Here is a 23498-nt window from a genome sequence, read left to right as displayed (position 1 = left end):
GATTTCTGCTTTTAGTTATCCTTCTGGTCTCGAGTCTCAAGACTTTGAATCTCATCTTTGCTTTTGGACCAGCTGTGGCTTCAGATGCAACACTATTTGGTTGGTATTTCAGTAGCTTGTTTAGATTGAATGCGGATAAGGTCCAATTCAGAAGACCGTAATGTGGGCGCATTTGGTCATCCATATTAAAGCTCTCCATATACATGTTGACAATATCGATGGCTTTGGCCGAAACAGCATATGGTGGCATCAGCCAACTGATTGACGAGGGAGATATCGATCAAGCATGCTCATTTTGGACTGCCCATTATTTGGTTCTCCCAAAGATAAGCCGCCGGCAGAGATGTCTGTCGGAGGCTTTCTCATAGAGAGCACAGGAGCACTTGGTCAAATGAGCGCTCCTGTGTATGGAAGAGCTGGCCGGAATAGCTGTTGGACGAACAAGGGCCATAGCATCATTCGATTGACAGCCATCTAATATGTATGAGGGCCTTAAGACCACAAGTTCTAGCCTGATTGTGGGTCTGCCCACCTGAACTAACAACATTGTAGATTCCTATAATACTGTTCGTCTAGGTCATAAAACTGTTAGTTGGGCCAGGGCACTTATTTTATGGCCTAATACTGATTGAGGGTATCGGGGGAGTAATTATCCAGCATTGGCATCTAAATTCCAATTCTGACCGGCTGGTTTAGGCTTGTATCTAGTTTACCCCTGTTCACTAATGCCTCATTTATGCTCTACATTCAGCTATTCCAACAAAATCAAAGTATTATGACCATTGTCAAAGCAATAAAAACAAGTTTTGGAGGAAAAGCAACCATCAGCACAATTGGTGTGGGCCTGTCACTAACATAATAGAATTACTTATCTTTTGAGCTTCAGTAAAGAATCAGCACTAAGAAGACACATAGATAATAGGCACTGTCCTCTGCCAATAGAAAGCTGGCACTGGCCTCAAGTATTTTTTAACAGTTAATATCAAAATATTTGTGACTGTCTCTGTTACCAATATGATTCTCACAAATATTAGCTAACAAATATCAACAGACATGGTAAATAAAATATATTCTAATTAAAGGTATCAATCATGATGAGGCCTGTATAGCTGCAAATTAGATTATATGGTGGCAGTTGTCTGATTTTAATATTAGGCTGTAATGATAGTGAAATGTGGGTGTAAAGCCTGTAGACACATTTACAAAACAAGAGAAATACTTTCTTAGCCATGACATTGTCCGGTGTGGATCTTCTTTAAAAAGGTTTATAAGCCAACGACAGACTCCTGCTATAAAAATGGAGGCTATTCATGATAGCAGTACACACAGTTGTCAAATTATGGACAGCTGATAGTAATTTTTTGTGCCTAAAGTAGGCATGAATAGAATTGCATTATTGTGTGGATGATAAGAGTGCTGAGTGTCAGCAATGAAATATGAGGACATATTCATTCTATCAACCATGAATGCATTAGATGTGAAATGAGACGTCAGTGCATGTATATGCTGAACTAGAGCTAGCTGCGGGGAGGACTGTTCTCAGAGACAGTTCACTTCTAGGATTCACTCTGCTTTGATTGCATTCACTGTAATAAGATCAAAGAGATAAGCCAACCTATATTCCCAACTGTTAGGCATTACAGCACCTGCAGTCTACTAGACTGTGTGGGGGCCCTGGAGTCCAGGACCTCGGTGATTACCGCCTGTTTGATCACTGCAGAGCTGTACATCTGCTTTGTGTAGCCCAGATATGTGAAGAGTAAGGTACGAGCAACATGGGACTAGGAAGGAAGAGAGAGTCTGTTATATGACCTAATACCTATGCTATGTGTTCTGTGTGATCTCCAAATATTAAACTATTGTTCTCGTGTTTAGCACAAGTTGTTCTTTGACCACTTTGAATTTATTTTTGTCAATTGCACTTGGTTAGATTTTTTTGGCCCTACCTGATGATTCACCCATAAGTAATGAGCTTTTCTGATGATCAGAAACATTCATTATTGTTGAAAACAGATTTAAATCTTGTAAATTGCAGATCAATTTAGTTGATGCTCATCACCATAACCACCTTCATGTTGCTGGCAGTGGATGGATGCAGATGGCACGCATATCTACCCACTGTCCTGCTGGTGAGACATCTGGCTACCTGTGCCTGGCTTCAGAGGTATTGTGCAGAACTAGAAGGGTCTGCTTCTGTCCATGGGCTGGGTCTGGTTTTGCAGCTCATCTCCAGGCGGATTAATTAGACTGAGCTGCAATAACAGACCCTTCTTTTCTAACGTTGGACAACCCTTTTAAATTTAAGACCGATGTCCGACAGGCGGTTGCTGTTATTTGTTTGACTATTAGGGAGGTTAAGTCCAAAAGATCTAATAATTGATCAACAAACCAAACTATAACAGCAAACTGGTAAAATGACTAATTTTATTAAACATGAAAATACATATAAGTATAACACATACATCAATAAAAGGCACCTCCAGCTGTGAGGGACTCTAGGCTACACACAACCGTGAGGTTTACAAAGGCATAATAGCATGCTGCTGGCAGTAACAAATAACGTGTCATCAAGTCTCCGTGTGCTACAGCCTATACGCTAGTGCTAATCAGGCAAGTGGATGAGTGATAATATAGAAGTAGAATACCATCGTGATATACCGTTGGTGTAGATGTCAATGTGGAGCCAGGTCCCTCTCCCCTACGCACGTTTCTTCGTTAGACTTCCTCAGGGGGCGTCAGCAGCATGCTATTATGCCTTTGTAAACCTCACAGTTGTGTGTAGCCTAGAGTTCCTAACAGCTGGAGGTGTCTTTTATTGATGTATGTTTTATGTCTATATGTATTTTCATGGTTAATAAAATTAGTAATTTTACCAGTTTGCTGTTATAGTTTGGTTTGTTGATCAATTATTAGATCTTTTGAACTTAACCTCCCTGATATGCATGTTTATATTTAAATCAGCAACTTTAGACTAGAGTTTCTAGAACAATGGAGTTTTTCTGATTATAATTGTTTGACTATTGCAGTATGGTAAAGAGAGTTAGTAACTTCTGATTATCAGCCTTGAAGTACTGACTAATAATAAACAGGGCAAAATTCCAGCTCTACGGTCTGCAGAAGAATTTATTTAATAGAAAATCCAAGGGTGAAAATTCAAACATCAAATGTCATGTACAAAAATGCAAAAAAACAATGTAGATCTACGTGTTTTAGATGAGAACTATCCTTAATCATGATTAATCATGAGCTGGAATTTTGCCTTGTTTGCTACAGTGGTGGCCAAAAGTATTGGCACCCCTGCAATTCTGTCAGATAATACTCAGTTTCTTCCTGAAAATGATTGCAATCACAAATTCTTTGGTATTATTATCTTCATTTAATTTGCTTGCAAGGAAAAAACACAAAAGAGAATGAAGCAAAAATCAAATCATTGATCATTTCACACCACAAAACTCCAAAAATGGGCCAGACAAAAGTATTGGCACCCTCAGCCTAATACTTGGTTGCACAACCTTTAGCCAAAATAACTGCGAACAACCGCTTCCGGTAACCATCAATAAGTTTCTTACAATGCTGTGCTGGAATTGTAGACCATTCTTCTTTGGCAAACTGCTCCAGGTCCCTGATATTTGAAGGGTGCCTTCTCCAAACTGCCATTTTGAGATCTCTCCACAGGTGTTCTATGGGATTCAGGTCTGGACTCATTGCTGGCCTCCTTAGAAGTCTCCAGTGCTTTCTCTCAAACCATTTTATAGTGCTTTTGGAAGTGTGTTTTGGGTCATTGTCCTGCTGGAAGACCCATGACCTCTGAGGGAGACCCAGCTTTCTCACACTGGGCCCTACATTTTGCTGCAAAATTTGTTGGTAGTCTTCAGACTTCATAATGCCATGCACACGGTCAAGCAGTCCAGTGCCAGAGGCAGCAAAGCAACCTCAAAACATCAGTGAACCTCCGCCATGTTTGACTGTAGGGACCGTGTTCTCTTCTTTGAATGCCTCTTTTTTTTCCCTGTACACTCTATGTTGATGCTTTTTCCCCAAAAAGCTCTACTTTTGTCTCATCTGACCAGAGAACATTCTTCCAAAACGTTTTAGGCTTTCTCAGCTAAGTTTTGGCAAACTCCAGCCTGGCTTTTTTATGTCTCGGGGTAAGTGGGGTTTTCCTGGGTATCCTACCATACAGTCCCTTTTCATTCAGACGCCAACGGATAGTACGGGTTGACACTGTTGTACCCTCGGACTGCAGGGCAGCTTGAACTTGTTTGGATGTTAGTCGAGGGTCTTTATCCACCATCCGCACAATCTTGCGTTGAAATCTCTCGTCAATGTTTCTTTTCCGTCCACATCTAGGGAGGTTAGCCACAGTGCCATGGGCTTTAAACTTCTTGATGACACTGCGCACGGAAGACACAGGAACATTCAGGTCTTTGGAGATGGACTTGTAGCCTTGAGATTGCTCATGCTTCCTCACAATTTGGTTTCTCAAGTCCTCAGACAGTTCTTTGGTCTTCTTTCTTTTCTCCATGCTCAATGTGGTACACACAAGGACACAGGACAGAGGTTGAGTCAACTTTAATCCATGTTAACTGGCTGCAAGTGTGATTTAGTTATTGCCAACACCTGTTAGGTGCCACAGGTAAGTTACAGGTGCTGTTAATTACACGAATTAGAGAAGCATCACATGATTTTTCAAACAGTGCCAATACTTTTGTCCACCCCCTTTTTTAGGTTTGGTGTGGAATTATATCCAATTTGGCTTTAGGACTATTCTTTTTGTGTTTTTTCATTGAAGACAAATTAAATGAAGATAATAATACCAAAGAATTTGTGATTGCAATCATTTTCAGGAAGAAACTGAGTATTATCTGACAGAATTGCAGGGGTGCCAATACTTTTGGCCACCACTGTACGTCTGAATGGCACATTTCCCTGCTCTGGAATGTTGGAGTATTTCTTGAGAGTTAGCTGGACTCTTTCTATATATAAACTGACTAATATACTGTAAATATTGGTAGTAGAGGACTATTTCTGAAAACAGAGGTTCTCTCTAAGGCCTGGTTCAGACCGCCGTATTTCAGTGTCTGTACAAGGACCACAATGCTCACACTAACCGAGGATCTTCCGAAAGCCTCAGAAACACATATACGGCTGTAAGTTCAGATTGGGAGACCTGCAGTCGCTCCAGATATTGCAGTCTATATATGAACCTTGAAATATATCTGAGCCCAGCCCTCACAAATAGAAGGTATCACCTAAAACAAACTTTTAGTTAGTATACATGGAACGAACATGTGATCAGTTGGAAAAGCTTCAATTGTTCATGCAGCAATGTTTTCCTAATAGATCAATGTGTCTTGAAGAGTGCCCTTGTCACTGATCTACATTAGCTTGTCTTTATCAGTACTTCTTTTTCTTATGCAGTAGTATTACATTCATTATCCTGAATTGAATAGGATAAATATGTATGCATTGTGTCTATCAACACAATATCATTGCTGTAAGCAGGTGTAGGGGTTACGCTCTCAGGGAGCCGCTTAGATACACGTGGCACAGGGTGTAGTTTATTGTCCATCATGAACTTTACAGCTCCAAAATGAAAACAGCCTTCCTTCAGTATCAATGGATAACATAAACAGTCCAAAATGTAGCAGTCTCACCAGCCTTGGTATTCCCAGCAGCAGCTCACACTTGTGTTAAACGCGTTCACCAAAGACACACCTCTTTGGCTCCAGCACACCTCTCATTGCAGAGCAGACTAACCAGCAGCTCTGCCTTTCTCCAGTCTCACACTCCATACTGCTGCTGAGCTATCCCAGCTGCTGTTAATAGGTCTGTAAACCCCGGCCTGGATCATAGGATCGACTCTTCCCAGCCAGGTTCTTTTGGTTGCTCCTCCATGTACACCTGTTATCAGAGCTTTATTGCAAAAGTTTTTTAGATATATTTTCTTTTATTATTTTTTTTTAGGTAGTTTCATCATTAAAAGTTTTTTTTTTTTTTTAGGAATTTACATCAGTATATACTTGGTTTATACTTTATAGTTCACTGAATCTCAGATGTGCTGGTCCACCTTGTGTATAGAAAAATCTTACATTATCTGCTTAAGTCACTTTCAATAGCCAAAACAGGAAAAAGAGTGGGAAGAAAATCAATAAACCTCATCTCATTGATGGTGAGATTGAAGATAGGACAGAGCAGAAGTCAGGAAATAACAAGTTACGGGTCTCTGATTTTAAGCTATGGGTCAGTGACTCGGAGAAGCTGGCGTGCTGCTGCTCTATACATAGGTCACTTATTTTCTTACCACTACATGCTGTGTCTTTAGGGATGGTTTAAGCCTTTTTACATTACCTGTTTTATTATTACTAATTTATGACATTTACTTTGCCTTGGGTATACTTATATGCTCCTTTTTCCTATCTTATTAAGTACACATCTGGGGATTGCAGGCATCTTATTGCATGTGTCTAGGGGTAAGGGTGTCTGGGTCAGGGCACTTATCAGGGCGCACCCCTCATTGGAGCTTATACACTCGTTTTAATTGTTTTTCTATGTTTAGTCCTATATATGCTGTTTTGAATAAAGCTCATTTCTTTTGTATTTATTTGGTAATTTGTGTAGTTTATTACTTTTACCAGTGCCCTTTTCATACACCCTCTTTCTCTTGTATGGCTTTGTATACATTACAGGTGTGTGACACTTTACCTGTATTTGCATTTCAGCTATTCATATTTAGTTTGTTGCATATTGATAGTAATATGATCAGGCCATCTGTATAGATTGCACACAGTGCTAGTGAATTGGCACTACCCATAGAACATTTATTATTATTCTTACTGGAGACTGCTTACATAAACCTTCCAAGGAAGTCACGCTCTACTTTTGGAACCATTTTACAACAAGAGTTTTTTAAAAAAAAAAAATAAAATAAAATTTGCTATGTGCCCCTCTGCCACGATTAAAAAGCATATAGTTAAATTTCATAATTTAAACCTTTTGGGACCAAGCTATCCAAAGCGAATATCCATTTGGACTCCACTAACATCTAAACTTGGATTCTATGGAGTGAAAACACCAAGATTAATTTGTACTGGATTGATAGGAAAAGAACATAGAGAAGAGCGTGGAGGCATTGTTAGAGAATCGGCATGTATAGTTACCATTGGAACTGGGTCAATGGTGTACTGATAATAATGTGGCTGCAGACAGTAGTAGCAGGAAGATGTCTGAAGGGTAAAAAGCTATACATTCTTGTCAGATGGCGTCCAATGCTGCAAAACTGATAGGACTATAATCATTACTCACCTGGTGAATTGGCCACTGCTTTTGTGAAGTTCCCCACTGAAAAAGGAAGTTAGGAGATTGGCTGGGGGACCGGTAGGTGAGTGTAACTTTTATTTTCAGACCACTATGGGCCATTATTTAAATATAATATATGTAAGTGTTAAAAAAAACAACCAACTCAAAAAAGCTCCATTGAAAATGGCATGTAAAACGAAGCAAAATGCTGTGTTTAATTTTAGCCTCAAGTCCCATGTGCAGGGTGTGATGATCGTACGACAATGACAAAATGCTTATTTGGCAACTGATTGCACTTTTTATGTTGGAATAAAAATGATGAATTATTGTCGGATGGCAGCTCATCCCTTTATGTAGATAGGGAATGTGCTGCCAACAGTGATGTAAAGTGTGCGGCAAGAAGAGGCGGTGTACGAACCCCCCTCCTAGTAAAATTATATAAGATTGTATAGAAAGTCGGTTAGTGTCACCTAAGACGCCCGTAGGCCCAAAGAAGCATTGTTCGGCCGACAGCCATCTAATGTGTATGGCCAGTCGTAGTAACCAGTAAGATAAGTGAGTTAGTAGCTCTCCGTGTTCTGGAGTTACAATGCACAATGCCTGTAATATAGAGTTGTACTCAGAAGAGTAATTGCTCTAAGTTGGAGACGCTAAATGATACTTTTTAATTGCTAAGGAAAATCAAATAAATGATGTTTCAAAGCACATTTAACTACTGAAATAGTAAGAAAGCTCTGATAGATTACAAGAATGTTGGGTGAAAATAGTTTCGGTGTGATGTTACTCGTTGCAGGGTGATGAGGTCCATGGTATGATCCTCTCTGGATTGTTGTTGCTATCAGGGGGGAGGGGTGAGAATGGTCTGGGATCTCTGCTCTTTTACCTCCTCCTGACATGAGTTTCAGAGGGACAGGAAGGGAGGGGTCCATCCTGCTGGGAAGAATCAGCTAAGGAATTTGGGTTAATGAAGCTATTTTTAAAGTCCTCAACACCAGGACCATTATTACACATGGAGCTTGTCCACACATTTACACCAGCACCTGCTTCTAAAGCTGGACTTCACTTTTGCTAGTGTTTTTTTCATTTGTGGCCATTTTTACAGCTTTTTATTCCATTGTAGAGATAGATGCGATGCTCACGTCATTTCATACATCTAAAGCTAAACATGAATGGTTGTAGTGCACGGATCAGCTGTTTAACTTCTAATGGTGCAATACAAGAGGAAATGTTACTTTAAAATGTACAATATCCTTTTAAAAAAGCTATAAGCTTAGAATATTAAAAAAGCTAAAATAAATCGACTATAAAAATGTTTTATTCAGTTGATCACAGTATATAATAAATGCTGAGCTGAAGAAAATGACTGCACTCCTAAATGCTTAATATGCAAACCTGAACTTCTGCCGCAGCAAAATGGCAATTCAGGCCAATGCCAACACTTGGCACAATATTTTCTATTCTAGATTCTGCCCACACTATTCAAATCAAGTCATTTTACTATTACTTATAGTAGTGTAAGAAAGTTTGTGGCTACAGCTCACCCCATCCAGTATGTGTGGGGCTGAATCTGGTTCCTGGGCGATCCACTGTGCAGGGATAAAGCTGGTCAGGTGTCAAGCAACTTTGTTCAAAGTGATGATAACGTTTTTTTCAACCCAGCGAAGCGAATTAAAAGCAAAAAATCTTTATTGTGACGTCATTAAAATAGTAGCATGGGCATGCTGCTATTTTAATGAAGTCACAATTAATTTTTTGCTTTTAATTCGCTTTGCTGGGTTGAAAAAACGTTATCACTATAGAAGCTTGTTCACACAACACCATTTGTGATCTGAGTGCGATCAGTGAAACAACAGAATGCACTTGGGCCAATGTCATTCAATGGGGCAGTGTAGATAAATGATTTTCTTCACTAGTTCCATGCACTAGTTTCTTCCCTAAATTGGATGAGACTCACCCATCCAAGTCTATGAGTGTGTAAAAAAAATCATATGCCATACTGAGACACAGTATAGTATCCAATTTTTTGGATACATTGCAATTCTGTAGCATAGGAAACTGTAAATGGTCTTGTAAATGATTAATAGCTGCTGCAAAAACAGATTGTATATGGATAACAAGTGAGATTAAAATCATCCCACTTTTCTGCATGAAAATCTGACCCAATTTTTTACATGCTCATGTGAACTGAACCTAGTAAGAAGAACTATGTTACACAGTGGCTGCTGTCACTATTATATGTGTTCCTGAGTGAGGAAAATGCAGTCACAGAACACACAAAGAACAAATTGTGCTCTATGCTTTGCACCACATTTTGGTATTGGCAGTGCTTTGAACGCAGTATACTTTATGTTGTGTCCAAACCGCTGCACGCAGGTGAGTCCGCATGTGTTCCTTCAACCATGCGGATTCACCGCATCCTATACATTACAGTGATATAATCTGTCTTGGCGAGGCTAGCGAGTTCACAGGAGAAATTGACATGCTGCAGTCTGGAAAGACACGCCACATGTCCGTGTCCGCGGGTGATCCACAGGAGCACAGGAACGCATAGTGGGCATGGGATTTCTTGAAATCCAATCCACTATGCTGTAACATGTGGTCGCTGCAGATTGGCTTGGCAAAGGGGTGTGGACTTTGGGAAAGTGTGCAGCTGTAATGGGCACGGCCAAAATTGTGACTCTGTCCTCTAATTTTGTGAACGAAAACAAGACAGCTAACTCATGATATAAGTTTAACTCTTACCGATATTGATGGGTTTGGCTGACATTCTAATGTGTATGGGACAATTTATTGTCAGGGAAAATATCGATCCAGCATATCCGATTTCAGACTGATGATCGTATTATTTCCGTGGAGATAAGCCACAATCAGACATGCTTGGAGATGTCTTTCTCATAGAAAACACAGGAGCACTTGGCCGAACAATGCTCCGGTGTATGGGAGAGCCAGCTGAACTATCGGCTGAGCCATTTTTCGGATGACAAGCACACAATATGTAAGGCATTGGACTAGATACCAAATTTACCAGTGTGATAAACTGATATATTTGTTGCAATTTAAGTTTGTCTACTTTTGTCCTCTTTAAAATCTGGACAGTTTTATATATCAGCCTCATTGTGTATGCACATTTTTCAACATTTTACTATGGAAAAAGTAGTCTAATGCTGTTTGTGAAACCAATCTTTGGGATTCATACAGGGGACACACAGTTGTGGGTCGATTAATGAAGACTGGCGTTTCGTATGCCAGTCTTGATCCAGGGTGTGCTGCAGTTGGCACATCATTCATCAGCTGCTGTGAGACAGCTTCACAGATGTACTCAAGTCACAGACTGCAGTATATTTCTGCTGTAATTTAAATGCTCGACCACCCAACCTTCTGCTAAGATCCGCCCGCTTTTCAAAAATTTTTGTGATATTTCAAACAGTTTTACAGCAGGATCTGATCCTCTCATAGTATATACCAGAAGCTTGCTTTGGTAAAGTTACTGATCTCACAGCGCAGATTAGAAAACCTCATCCTCAGCACTATTGGCCCAATTCATCAAAACCGGCAGGAACAACGCCAGTCTGGATGAGGGGGCGTTTTGCACTCAGATGCTCCGGATTTATTATCGTGCGCTTCACCACAAATCTTACTCTAGTTAGAGACTGGAGTAATATTTCTGGTGTAAGATATGCCACAACTCGTCATGAATTAGATGAGGTGTTGTCACGGTTGTGTCATGGTTGACAGACAGTCATATAGTGTCCGGCTGTAGAAGGTCACTGCGTTTGGCCTTACAAACATCTCCCTGATCCTTTTATGTTTCCTCTCCCTTTAGGACCCAGCGGTATCTTCATTCCTCACCTTTTTGCCGTTAATCAGCTCTTCCTTAATTACACTCAGATCCTCAGAGAGTTGCTGGTGATAGCTTATTTTACCTATTCAGGCTTGGGATTCTAGTAGTCGGCTAGAATTACCTTGGAGTTCCTTCGTGGATTGCTGCCATGCTTTCCTCGGTGTCATCTTGGAGCTAAATGTATTCCTGTTTGTTTCCCCTGTGTGTACTTTAGTTGGTAGTGGGGCTGACTTAGTGCTCACCCCTTCCGCTCTCTACCTAGGGCCTAGCCTTAGGGTCAGCTAGGGCCAGGTTTCCTGCTTGGCGACAGTTGCAGAACCTATTTAGGATCTATAGGGAAGTCAGAGTTTGTTGTTTAGATCTGTTTAGGGATCTTCACTCTCCCTAGTTGTAGGGCTCCCTCCCCTTTTCCTGTTATATGTTGGGTTCTCTCCATACCTAGCGTGACAGGTGTGGCATCACGCCCCAGCTCTGCCTATTTTGGCGGAACGAGGTGAAACTGGTGTGAAAACACCAAATGTTGCAAAATATTTGTGAAACTCCGCTTTACGCAAAAAAATTACGACTATTCTGGGGTAATTGCTTTGATGAATTGGGTTTATATATTTCCTGCCTCCTATATTAGCCTTTAAATGGTTTACATTGCTTTTATTTTTCATATAAGGCACATAGTATGCAATACTTGAATACAATGCAAAACTATTAGGAATCCAGAATCATAGAATGTTAGAGTTGGAAGGGACCTCCAGGGTCATCGTGTCCAGCCCCCTGCTCAATGCAGGATTCAGTAAACCATCTCAGACAGATGTCTGTCCAGCCTCTGAAGGCTTCCATTGAAGGAGAACTCACCACCTCTTGTGGCTGCCTGTTCCAGAAAGGACTGTACAAGTTACCCTGATTAGAATAAGGATGAAACCTATGAACATTGCATGTTGTGGAGATTTCCTGGTGTAGCTCTGATGTATATCATTATATAGGTAAATCGCTGTGGATTCTGCCGCATACCTTGATGAAGCCCTGAGGGACACTTTTTTTTGGCAATCAAGGGTGAAAAGAACAATATGGATAGGCTTGATGTGTACACTGGGAGCTTTTCCTGGTATGATAAAACAAACAACTTTGCAATTTACCTCCCAAGAGAGGAATTTTTAATTCCATAGTATACCAGCCACTCTGTGTCTCAGAATGCCCAGTTACCTAGGTAAAGAGTTTTTGCCAATAGCAGGCTATATCTTTACAGCCTGCTTGCACCACTCTGAAGCTGGCTAGATCGCTCCATCCGACCAGCCTAAGTGCCCCTGTGCTTTCTCCATGCTGCAGGGATGTAGCTGGCACTGATCTGAACTGTCAATCTTCAAGAGGACACAGCCCCCTGCGCAACATGAAGCCGGAGCTGGAAGCGGTGCTGTCCTGAAGAAAACTATGCGAGATAACCTCTTTAGCTGATGATGAACATTAGGTAACTTAGTTGAAGTTTTCACTCCACAGTATAGAAGACATTGGAGAATTGGCTGCTAAAAGTCCAATATGGTTGGTCCTTTTTTTCCATAGAGATAATAGGGTAGGATCTACCAGCAAAGAGACGTATTAGATTCTTGGCAGATCCAGCAACTTCTTATATACGAACAAGATCCCAACATTACAAAGCAGCAAAGCCAACTGCTGAGCTGCACATATTAAAAGGTAAAATCTACTGTGCAACGAAAATATGAAATGTATCTAATGTACTCGGTAATTAGTATCTGAAGTGTCATTGGCAATCATTGCTGAAGATTAATAAATACGCTAATTTCTAGTACTATTTTGATGCATGGGTGGAAGCAGTTGCTACTTGTGTTACCTGAAATACAGGTGTGTATGGGTGGACTACAACCGGCTTCTTCCGAGCTGTGAGTAACTCTCTCATTACCTGGAGGTTGGGGTGGAGTGAGTCTTATAGGTTTGTGTGTTCAGTTGCTGACATTACTTGTACATTGTGCCAGACAGAGTCTCCTCCTTACAGGATTTCTGCATTGCAGTGTACGCTGGTGTGGAGTCTACACACTAACTCTTACTGGATAGTTTGCTGTTCCTGTACAGAGTGAAACTCTGCAGTTTCGATGTGAGGCCACGTACTGGTATGTACACCTAGTAAACTTTGAGCGATAAGAGCGGACACTCCTTGCTTTATGCCTTCGGTTTACACAACTTGGACAGATCGCAGTCGGTGCTTAAATGTCAGTGTGTATTAATACAAATCTACGAAAGTGAATCAAACATCTGTGTTGTTGTCAAGTCGTGTTAATATTTTGCTCATAACTGTAGAGAAGACACGTTGTTGTTGTTATTGTTGTCTTGTTTAATACAAAAATAGCTGTGTCTCTATTGTTTGATGGTTCTGGGTGCTCTAATGCCAGGAATCACTTCTTTCCCAAATTTAAGATACCCTCAGGAGACAGATCCTGGGTAAGAATGTAAGAAATGTGTGTCTAGGCAATGGTTAATGTCATTGGCATGCAGAGATTCAAATATAGACTGGTGATAAGGGATTGGCGCCTGATAAATTCCACTGAAAAACCACATTCGTCTTTTGCATTGATATTGTAGGCTTTTGTTTTGTTTAGATTCCTAGGGTCAGTTTAAAGTATGCCTGAAAATAATATTTTTCTCATACAGAAATATTTTTTAAAGGAAGAAATATATATTCTAAAACATTGTATATTAGATATTGATAGAAATATGATAATACAATTTCCAATAATTTATTCCTCAAATTCCATTATTAATGGGGTTGTCCGACCTCTGGGGACAATATATATGTTTTTTTACTCAAATGCATGCATTTGGGTCCAAAAATAAGTGTTGTAATGGAATTTCTTTAAAAATGTTGCACCATTTGGCTTTTACAGGCAGATGCCTCCCCTCTATTTTGCTGGTGGTTCGTGGTAGACACATGTTTTCTGTAAAGGACACTGTCATCCTGGCCATAAGTCCAATTTTGTCCAGAATCCAGGCATAGTGATGTCAGGTTGTTCTCACTGGGAGTATTTGTCTTTTTCTGAGGATGACAAAAACTCAATGTTGTTAAAAGGATCAAATCCAGGTCCCTAAAAATGGGGAGGAACAGCAAAAGCAGACAAATCAAGCTGAAAGCACTAATTATCATGAGAGAATAACGAGCTATTATGGCAATCATTGTACCGTGCTGAAAGCAACAGGTAGGAAAACCACAGAGATGTCATCCCCAATATAGATGGACAGAGAACAAATCACCACCTGGGATTATTTTAAATTAAATGGGCATTATAAGTATGAGGCATGTAATGACTGACAGTCGGCTCTCCTCATCTATGTGTCTCACACTGGTAACTCCCCCTTTTATTTATAATAATCTCTGGAGGCAGATTCTCAGAGAGCAATATATATTCTAAAACATTGTATATTAGATATTGATAGAAATATGATAATACAATTTCCAATAATTTATTCCTCAAATTCCATTATTAATGGGGTTGTCCGACCTCTGGGGACAATATATATGTGTTTTTACTCAAATGCATGCATTTGGGTCCAAAAATAAGTGTTGTAATGGAATTTCTTTAAAAATGTTGCACCATTTGGCTTTTACAGGCTATTTCCTAGCACATTCAACATTGATGTGGTCTGTGGTCATAAATCAGCTGAGAGAAACTTAAAAAAAGACAGATATAAGAGTTAGAAACTCTGCTGTTGAATCACCAGAATGAGCTCACTAACAGATTCTTAGTTCACCCATTCTTTAGCCAGCAATAGACAGTGAAAAACAGAGGATATAGAAGGCAAATGGTGCTGAATTTTTATGACATCAAATTGCATTTTAAATGATTTTAAGCCAAAATTCCAAGTATTTAAGGAAGAAAATAAATTGTGCCCAAAAGTAGACAACCCATAAAGCAGAAGTAAATCATGGAAACTTGAAATACAGATTTTTTTTTTTAAATAGCATTTACCATTACTACAGCTCCTTAAATTCATTACATTATTAAGGCTGAGTAAGGCTGAGTTCACACGATGCGTATTTCATGCGTTTCCGCGGCGTTTTTGCAGTTGCGTAAACGCCGCGGAAACGCATGAAAAATGCATGGTAGAAGGGAAGCAATGTTCCCCAATTGAAATCCGCATGTGCTGTGCCCATGATGCGGATTTTTCCGCAGCGTAAACGCTGCGCTCAAAAATCCGCACCATGTCATTTAATTTTGCGGAAACGCGGCGTTTTCGCCGCCATTGACTTGCATTAGAATGCGCCAATTCCGCAAGACTGCATCTGTACTTGCGTTATTGGCGCGTTCTAATGTGCGGATGGTACCCGAGTGAGGAGGAGAGGAGAGTCTCATCCACACCCAGGTACCATTAAAAAAGCTGTAAAAACAAGAATAAAATAAAAAATATATATATACTTACCATCTGTCGGCCCGCGCAGCGCTCCTGCTTGCTTCCCGGCACTTGCAGTGAGTTGTAGGACCTGCGGTGACGTCAGAGTCATGTGACGGGTCACGTGACGCTGACGTCGGCAGGTCTTTCAATTCAAAGTTGCCGGCAGCCGGGAGAACAGACTGAGCAGGACAGCGCGGGCCATCGGAGGTAAGTATATACACTCTCTCGGGTCACACTATATAAATCCATGCTGTTTGCATGGATTTATATAGTGTGACCTAGTTGTCAAGCACTTTCCAGGTGATGCTAAAATCGCCTGGAAAGCGCTTGTCAATCTGCATGCGGAAACGCATGTGAATCTGCATGTGGATCCGCATGTATTCTGCAGGAAAAACGCATGCACAATCTGCATGCGTTTTTTCTGCCAGGGAGATGCAGAAATTTTCTGCTTCATTTCTGCATCGTGTGCACATAGCCTTAGCTTTAAAATATGCATTTACTGTCAGGCAATTGGCAAAGTATAAACATGTATAACATTCATATCGATTGTATTACTTTATACTAGACTCCTAGTTTAATTGACTCAAAAGCATGGACATGTGCTGTAGTGCTTGGTCCAACTATGTATTTCACATCCAAGTTAATTTTTCAGTGCTTGCTTGTATTAGACCTGCATGGTGATTCAATTCTGCCTGATCAGTTTTGGGGTGTACGTGTGTTTATGCTATGTATCCTGTGACAGCGCTAAAGCAGTGTTCCCCAACCAGCGTTTTTTAAAATATTGGGATTTCTTGGAAACAAGGATCACCAAAAAGAAAAGCATCAGTAAGGCCTGTTATCAAAGATGCTTGGCAAAGCAGTTAACAAATCCCAGACAGGTCTAAGATGGTACACATGCAAGAAATAGGAGCATGTTCACACTAGCAAAAAGAAGCAAAACCTACAAAAGACAAAAAATATATATCTCATACCCTACCATCATAATATATAAATGTAAAGTAAAGTTGCATATTAAATATAGGGTACTTAGTGAACTATTTTTGATCAAAAAAAGTATACAAGCCGTCCCACCAGCGACAAGGTGACCCTAAATTGGGACGGTACCTACACTGTCTATATTAAAAACCTTACTGTATATCAAAGTTGAAGTAATGCATACAAAAGGGTAGACAAATAGGACCGGGTCCCAACTCCAGACCACCTAGGCCCGTGGTAAGCTACATATATACTAATCAGCTCAACAAAGAATGTTTTACCTGCTTGAGCACCAAGCATCTTTAAAGAGGTTGTCCACTACTTTTACATTGATGGCTTATCCATAGGATCAATGTCTGATCGGCCGGGGTCCAACACCGGGCACCCCCTCTGATCAGCTGTTTTCCGTGTTGGCAGCCACAAATGTTCAATTGCAGAGCTGTCTGTCTGCTGGTAGTGGCTGCCGCAGGGTACTACACATCTGCCTTCTATTGATTTGAATGAGGTGGATGTGGAGTACCAGGCCTCGGTCATTACTAGAAGATGGAACAGCTCCGCAAGCGAGTTCTTCCGGCCGGCGGCCACAGATACCGATAGCGGCTGATCGGTGGGGGGGCCTGGTGTCAGACCCTGTCCGATCAGGCCTTGATGACCTATCCTAAGGATAGGTCATCAATGAAAAAGTAGTGGACAACCTCTTTAATGTACAAATAAAAGTAGGGGTTCTCAGAGAGCGACAAAAAACTTTTGGAGTTCCTCTATAGTAATAAGATTGAAAATCACTGTACTGGAGCATCAAGGCGTGAATAATAACACTACTTCCTTCTTCCGATGACAGAGGGTGCGACATTAGCCTCTGCTAATATCAATTTGTCTCGCTTCATTGCTTCTTTTTTACAGTTGCAGGTAGAGAGAGACTCTTTGCTGTTGCCTACCATCTTGTTCACATATCTCTACCGCTTGGGACCAGTTCCCTCTACCTTTGAAAAATAATGCTTTCTTATACAATTTTCAAACTGACTGGCTTGCCTGACAGGACTTCATACTTGCTGACAGTCCTGCAAGTCTCAGACATCGCCAAAGTGAACAGTCCGCCAACATCCACGGAATATTCTTTACTGGTCCCCAAAACACGGACTATAGTGACCAATAGGGGATATTGCGTTGATTCTGGAGAACTGCAGATTTTTCTATATATTTCTGCAAAATGGACTTTATAGGGAATTTTTTTTGCTAATTTGATTTAAAAAGAAAGGGTATTACTAAATGTTTTCATGTAGTTTATGGCCGAAACTGGGTTTACCTCAAATCCCCCACAATTGGGAATTGTAAGTATGGGAATATTTTCCTGACAAGTGTGACTCTAACTCCCAGCAGATGGGAATTACAGATACTAAATATAGGTCCATTGTTTCTGTTCAGCAGGTTTATAGAGATGTAATCCTGTCTGATATATGAGGACAAGCCCTTAAAGGGAATGTGTCACCCCCCTGGGTGATATCAGACCTCTACTATGGCCATACAGGTGATAGAAATGTAAATCTATACTTACCTGTATGGCCCATAGCGGAAGTCTGATTGCAGAGAAATCTGGTTTTATAAAGTCTGTTTTCCAGAGGCTTGGCGTCCGGTAAGAAATTCCCCTAAATCGCCGCCTCTGTGCTAAATTACCATATCCCCCCCCCCCCTCCCCTGCACAGGGCCTTGCCTCCTGTGCATGTGCAAAGCGCCGCTCCCATGGAGTGCACTTTGTTTCCCTCCGGCCCCGTTTGGCTACGTACTGCCAGCAGGGCAGAAGTCTCAGTGACTCATCGTCGCTTGCGCAATACAAGGCTGTGGCGCAGTACGCAGCCAAACGGGCCCAGAGGGAAACAAAGCACGCTGCATGGGAGCGGTGCTTTGCGCATGCGCAGGAGGGGGGGGGATATGGTAATTTAGCGCGGAGGCGGTGATTTAGGGGAATAGTAAGCAGACAGGAGGGGATTTCTTCCCGTTCCTCGGACGCCAAGCCTCTGGAAAACTTTATAAAACCAGATTTCTCTGTAATCAGACCTCTGCTATGGGCCATACTGGTAAGTATAGATTTACTTTCCTATCATCTGTATGTGACGCACCCCTGGGCCTTCGTCGCGCGGCATCGCGCGCACGGGAGCTTACCCGGAGCCGGATCTGTTGAGGGTTGTAGTCTCGTGGCGGTGACCCGGTCCGTGCCCAGGGAGTCAAACTGAGCGGCGATGTATTAGCGGTAGATGTTGGACGACTACGCCACCCGTTGAATGCAGCGAAGGAGCTGCCGCTGCAGGGCAGACCGCTGAGGCCAGTGGTAGGATTGTGCAGCGTGATAGTATCACCCCCAACGGGAGGGGTATGGCCTCAGGGCAGCCGACGTGGATGATGGGGGTAGCAGGAATCACTCAGAGACGATGCGGTGTAATTCAGGGTCTTTACTGGTGATAAAGATAGACCCTCCCGGAGTACTGGCTAGCGATCGGGGCCTGGTCAGTCCTTGAGCAGATGGGATCTCCCCTGGCCAGGCGGAGTTGTAGGCCTCCCAAACTGACTGTACTCTTCTGGCTACCTTGCTAGAGGCGGGTATAAGTAGCCCACGTCCCTGAGTGTACCGTGTGGTGCTCACCCGTATGGCCGGTGACTCGGGGCCTTCTAGTGGCGTCCGCTCCACGACGGCGGTGCTGGTCCCACGCGTGTGACCGTGCCTTCGGGTTTCTTGGCCAGAGGACCTGAAATCCCCTGCCGGGCGGTTTCTGCTGCTGGGTAAAGATTAGTCCCCACAGCCTCGGACTCCGGGTCCGGTGATAGCTTCTCAGTCAGGGCGAGCTCTGCAGCTGCCAGCCCCTGACTCCTTATAGCACTGCTCCCACAGAGCTCCTGATGTTCTTTTCCTAGATCTGCTTCTCTTCTCTGTCTCTACTTCTTCTCTACTCTTTAACCCTGCCTCAGCCCTAGGTTTATATAGGGGAAGTTCTTCCCCTCCCAGGACTGGGCAGGAGGTGTGGCAAGCACAGGATCCCTGACCAAGAGACCTCCCACCTGCTCTCAGACATAACATTGCTGTTACTGTGGAAACCAGACCCCTGGGGTGCCACATTCCCCCCTAGTGAAATTTAGTACTCCGGGACTAAACATATTTTTAGAAAAACATAACAAGGTATAACCAATAATAATACAATAAGAAAAACACATAAAGATGGTTACGGCGTGTCCGCAACCGGGTGCAGTCTTTGAAGAAAACAAAGGTGTCCATTTCACCAAAACAGGGAGACGTAACCAGGTAGGGGTCTGTCCTGCCCCGAGTCCTTAACAGTCTTTTAGTCCATTCCTGGGTTACGCTCCAACCAATTGTACAAGGATTCCCGGTAAATCCACCAAGGACTCCTAAAAATAACTAGAAACACATAATTATTCACAAGTAACAGACAGGTGACCACAAATAAAACAATTTAAACACTTCAAATCCTCCAACGTGCGGGTAACTGGCCTCTAGTGGCCCTAGTGGACCTACGGAGTTGACTGTCTGGCCCTGAACTACAGGGTGTAGGAGCTGTCAAGGGTAAACTGGGCAGCTGTCTACGGGCTCCTTGGCTCACTAGGGGTACGGCAGGCTCACTATGAGCAGAGGGTTGATCCTCCTGTTCTGCTTGTGTGGAGTCTGCTGCCTTCTGGACCGGCTGCTCTTCCAGCTCTACCTGTTGCTCCGTAGGCACTTGGGATGCTGGTTGGAGGAACGTGAGGACGGGTACCACAACTGCACCATTGACTTGAGTCCAGGATCGAGGGAAGTCTCCGAGCACAGTACTAACCATATCTTCCCTTTCCTCTACGGGTCGAGGGTCTTCTTGCTCTCCTTCTGGGTTCCGTAGCTGTTCGGGACACTTCTTCAGGTGATCCCGGGATACAATGGCTGTGGTTTCCCCTCCGTCTTTACTGATGGTACAAACCTTTGGGTTGTCGTGGCTTGAGGGCAGTACGGTGTACGGGTCCTTCTCCCACTGGTCGTCCAACTTGTGGAGCCGTCTCTTCCTCTTCAAGACCTGCTCTCCGGGTACCAGGGGAACAGCGGGAGCATACTGGTTGTAATTTTTCTCTTGTCTTTCCCTAGCGAGACAGAGACTTCGTTCCACGCTCTCCTGTACCTTCCGGTACTGCTGCTGCCTCTCTGTGTCCCAGTCTGCTTCCGGTGAAGTGTCCTCGGGTGTCAGGACTCCCATCTCCAGGTCAACAGGTAGCTTACCAGGCCTTGCCCTCATTAGGTAAGCCGGGGTACAGTTGGTGGAACCTACAGGGATGTAGTTATATAGGTCCACCAGGTCGGGCAGCTTCTCAGGCCACAGACTGCGTTCTTCCAGGGGCAACGTTTTCAGAAGATCCATTACCACCTGGTTCATTTTCTCACAAAGTCCATTAGTTTGCGGATGATAGGGTGTCGTCCTTATCTTCCGGCAGCCATACAGATTGCAGAATTCCTGGAAGACCTCCGCTTCAAAGGAAGGTCCCTGGTCCGTCAGCACTTGGTCCGGGTACCCGTGTGGACGGCAGAAGTGCTGCTGGAAGGCTCTAGCTGCTGTTTGAGCTGTTAAGTCCTTAACGGGGACGACAACCAAGAACCGGGAGTAATGATCCACAATGGTCAACGCGTAGACGTAGCCACTTCTGCTTGGGGTCAGTTTTACATGATCCAAGGCTACCAGTTCCAACGGCTGCTTGGTGACAATGGACTTCTGGCTGGCACGGTCCTTCCTTCTTAGGTTGCACGGGCCACAGTCTCTGCACCACCTCTCGATGGTTCCCCTCATGCCTACCCAGTGGAACCGCCCGCGCAGCAGGAACTCCAGCTTCTTCCATCCGAAGTGTCCAGCCCCGTCGTGGTATGCCTCCATCACCATGGCTGCGTCTCTTCGTGGCACCACTACTTGCCAGATTAGTTCATGCGTCCGGGAGTTAACCATTCTGCGGCACAACTTCCCCTTGTAAAGGAACAGTCGACTCTTCTCAGCCCACAGTTGTTTGGCTTCCTCCGGAGCGTCTGGGTCAAGGCGGGCATCTGGCTGAGTGAGCATCTCCTTCACCAGTCGGACGGCAGGGTCACTGTCTTGCGTTTCCTCCCAGTTGTAGTGAGGCAAGGGGTTAAACGTAGCGGCTTGCTTACTCCTTACCCGATGGGAATACTGGATAGTCCCATGACGGTGGAACGCGGGGAGTTCGACTTCTTCCAATCCCTCTGGATCTTCTCCTACGTCCGGTAGGTTTGGCATCCTGGACAGGGCGTCCGCGTTGGTATTGGAGCGTCCTGCCCGGTATTTGATTGTGAACTCGTAGTTGGACAGACAGGCCATCCATCTCTGCTCTAGGGCACCGAGTCTTGCCGTGTCCAGGTGTGTCAACGGGTTGTTATCCGTGTACACGGTGAACCGGGAAGAAGCGAGGTAGTGCTTAAAGCGTTCGGTGACTGCCCACACCACTGCCAGGAACTCTAGCTTAAATGAGCTGTAATTCTCAGGGTTTCTTTCGGTGGGTCGCAGTTTTCGACTGGCGTAAGCGATTACTCGTTCTTTCCCCTGCTGGATCTGGGACAGTACGGCTCCTAGCCCGATGTTACTTGCGTCGGTGTAGAGGATAAAGGGCTGGCTGTACTCAGGGTACGCCAGGATTTCATCCCCCGTGAGGGCCATCTTCAGCTGGCGGAAGGACTCTTCTTCTAACTTCTCCCATTTGAAGGGCGGCTTCTGGTTCTTGGCCTTCCGGGACTGGCCTATCAGGAGGTCCTGCATAGGAGCTGCCTTTTTGGTGAAACCGGGGATGAATCTGCGGTAATAGCCTACCAACCCGAGGAACTGCCGCACTTCCTTTACACTGGAGGGACTTGGCCATTCCTTAATTGCGGTGATCTTATCAGGGTCGGGAGCCACTCTGTCAGCGCTCACCACGTGTCCCAGGTACTGCACCTTTGGTTTTAGGAGGTGACACTTGGAGGGTTTTACCTTTAGGCCGTAGTTTGCCAGAGCTTCGAACACTTCCGCCAGGTGTTTCAGGTGGTCCTCATAAGTCTTGGAATATACGATGACATCGTCCAGGTACAACAGGACCGTCTCGAAGTTTCTGTGGCCCAGACAGCACTCCATTAATCGTTGAAAGGTTCCTGGTGCGTTACAGAGTCCGAACGGCATGCAGGTAAACTCGCTAAGTCCCATCGGGGTGGTGAATGCGGTCTTCTCCCGGTCCGCCTCTGCTACAGGAACCTGCCAGTACCCGCTAGTGAGATCCAAGGTAGAGAAGAAGTTAGCAGATCTTAAAGCAGCCAAAGACTCCTCTATCCTTGGTAAGGGGTACGCATCCTTGTGTGTGATACGGTTGATTTTCCGGTAATCTACACACATCCTCATGGTGTTGTCTTTCTTTTTGACTAAGACTAGTGGAGCTGCCCAGGGGCTACAGCTATCCCTGATCACCCCAGCCTCCTTCATGTCCCTAAGCATCCCCTTGGCGTGTTGGTAGTGTGCAGGGGGTACGGGTCGATACCTCTCTTTTATGGGAAGATGGTCTCCCGTGGGGATGTGGTGTTCTACCCCCTTGACTCGCCCGAAGTCTAACGGGTGTTTACCAAACACTCTCTCGTACTCTTGAACCACCCGATAGACTCCCTGTCTCTGGTGTGAGGGAGTGGAGTCAGTACCCAAATGTAGTTGCTGACACCAGTCCTCCATTGTTTCCTTAGAGCCGTTACTTTCCTCAGGGGAAGATGGAGGCAAGGGTTCTACGGACTGTATGGAATTTTGATTGATGGTATACAATTTGGCTAGCGTGGCATACCGGGGCAGGTACACTTCCCTCTTCCCGATATTTATTATGCGAACGGGCACCCTCCCATGGCGTACATTGACCACCCCCCGTGCTGTCAAAATGGTGGGCCTACTGTCTGAGTAAACTGGTTCTACCATTGCCTGGTAATCTCTACCTCTCAGACCAATAGCTGCCC

The 23498-nt window shown here is 43.6% G+C and overlaps 1 protein-coding gene and 1 long non-coding RNA gene across 8 annotated transcripts in view; one reads left to right on the top strand and one right to left on the bottom strand.

Annotated features, from left to right (window-relative positions):
* Positions 1 to 23498, top strand: part of TJP1 (tight junction protein 1) — a 486079-nt gene that overhangs the window by 306374 nt on the left and 156207 nt on the right. The window contains exon 1 of one of the 7 annotated variants that reach the window (XM_073652939.1): positions 13087 to 13257. The exons of the other annotated variants lie outside the window; for them this stretch is intronic. The gene's annotated coding sequence lies outside the window, so the exon portion shown is untranslated. Of the gene's footprint in view, positions 1 to 13086; positions 13258 to 23498 lie in introns of those variants that run through there. 7 annotated transcript variants of the gene reach the window in all.
* Positions 13903 to 23498, bottom strand: part of LOC141166345 (uncharacterized) — a 37268-nt gene continuing 27672 nt past the window's right edge. Inside the window, exon 3 of the long non-coding RNA XR_012251283.1 lies at positions 13903 to 14177. This is a non-coding gene — a long non-coding RNA (uncharacterized lncRNA). The remainder of the gene's footprint in view (positions 14178 to 23498) is intronic.

The sequence above is a fragment of the Phyllobates terribilis genome, unplaced genomic scaffold (genome assembly GCF_046119375.1).
Source record: "Phyllobates terribilis strain yellow unplaced genomic scaffold, ASM4611937v1 Scaffold_11__3_contigs__length_659146591, whole genome shotgun sequence".
Lineage (NCBI taxonomy): Eukaryota > Metazoa > Chordata > Amphibia > Anura > Dendrobatidae > Phyllobates > Phyllobates terribilis.
Note: the sequence above shows the minus strand (reverse complement) of the source record. Positions and strands in the feature narration are given on the sequence as shown.